Source organism: Bison bison, unplaced genomic scaffold (genome assembly GCF_000754665.1).
Source record: "Bison bison bison isolate TAMUID 2011002044 unplaced genomic scaffold, Bison_UMD1.0 scf7180017851315, whole genome shotgun sequence".
NCBI classification, from domain to species: domain Eukaryota; kingdom Metazoa; phylum Chordata; class Mammalia; order Artiodactyla; family Bovidae; genus Bison; species Bison bison.
The window spans coordinates 16,673-18,126 of record NW_011481888.1 but is presented as its reverse complement, the minus strand read 5'-3'; the positions used below and the strand labels follow the sequence as shown (position 1 = coordinate 18,126).

General features: G+C 47.6%; 1 pseudogene; it reads left to right on the top strand.

Annotated features, from left to right (window-relative positions):
• The window catches only part of LOC104996244, a 4,920-nt pseudogene that overhangs the window by 1,569 nt on the left and 1,897 nt on the right, over positions 1-1,454 (top strand).

Here is a 1,454-nt window from a genome sequence, read left to right as displayed (position 1 = left end):
TGTTTGCAAGCAAACCCTCAAGGACTGAGGCAGCTCCCAGAGCTGTGTCCTTCAGACAAAGGACCCCGTTCTCATGGGCAGCTCCCCGCAAGAACCAACTGCAAAGCAATTGTGAATAACCAGGCAGAGGAATTCAGTTTCCACAGGTGTAAGAACCAGAACAGTAAAAAGTTACTGAACCCGTATTCTGTGTAAGGCCATAAGAATCTCACACAGTGGTTACTGTTTTTTGATTAGAAAAAGGGTTTATTTTGTCTTCAAGAATGCCCATGCCAGTCTGAGAGATAGGCAAAGAGTAAATACATGTCAAATTAAAAGGTCAACTGTGTCCTGTTGATTGGATGTGGTCTGAGTTTGGAGGGAGTGGCTGGGGTTGATCAAGAAGGACCTCCTGGAGAAAGGGGTCATAAGGCTGGGTTGAAGAGACTACGGAGTTTCTCAAATGAAGGCACCAGGACATCCCTGGGTGTCCAACGGTCCTGAAGACCCAGTGGTTATGTCTATGGGCTTCTCATGCAGGAGGTACCACTTCAATGCCTGGACATAGAATCAATATCCTACCTACAATGTAGCATAGGAAAAAAAAAAATCAAATGCAAGCACCTGTGTGATCAAAGGCTGTGAGCTTCACAGTGGTTGGAAAGTGATCTCAAGAGATATATAGAACCCAGAGGGAGCCATCAGTGTGGGAATAGAGGGTAGCCAGTTCTGCACTAAACCACTCCCTCCTTCTCCCTGTAGATGCAATATAAGGGTAACATCACCATTGGAACACCCGCTCAGGAATTCCAGGTTATCTATGACTCAGGCTCATCTGACTTGTAGGTGCCCTCCCTCTTGGCCCAGTCCAGCCTGTTGCGAGTACAGACACCCCCTACCCAGACCATCCTTCACTTGCCCTGCTGCCCTGTTTCCACCCTTGGCACCTGATGACACTCATCTCTTGTGTCTGCAGCTACACAAATTAGGTTTAGACATTACAAGTCTTCCACCTTCCGGCCTACCCAAAAGACCTTCAGCATTGCCTATGGATCTGGGAGCATGAATGGATTTCTTGCTTATGACACTGTTTGTGTAATGTGTAAAAAGAAGCTGAGTCAGGAATGGCTATGGAGTGACCGACCCCTGCTTGCAAAACAGATACAGGACCATCTGGCAGGACCCTTCCTAGCCTAACTCCCATAGATATCGGCCATCTTAGCCACAGGATCATCTCCCTGGGGAGGCAGTGCCTGTGGTGACACATGAGCAAACAGATAGCTAACCCAGAGAGTGGCTTGAGGTGTGGACTTGCAGCTCCTCTGCCCATGAGCAGTTCAAGGTTCATTTTTCTTGGAGTGAGAAGAGGGGAAAAAAAGCACCCACCTTTATATTCACAGACTGTTCCAGGCACTTTCAGGTAATAATTGCTTTAATCCTGCAACAACCCCACACAGCAGGTAGTCTGTTTAGCT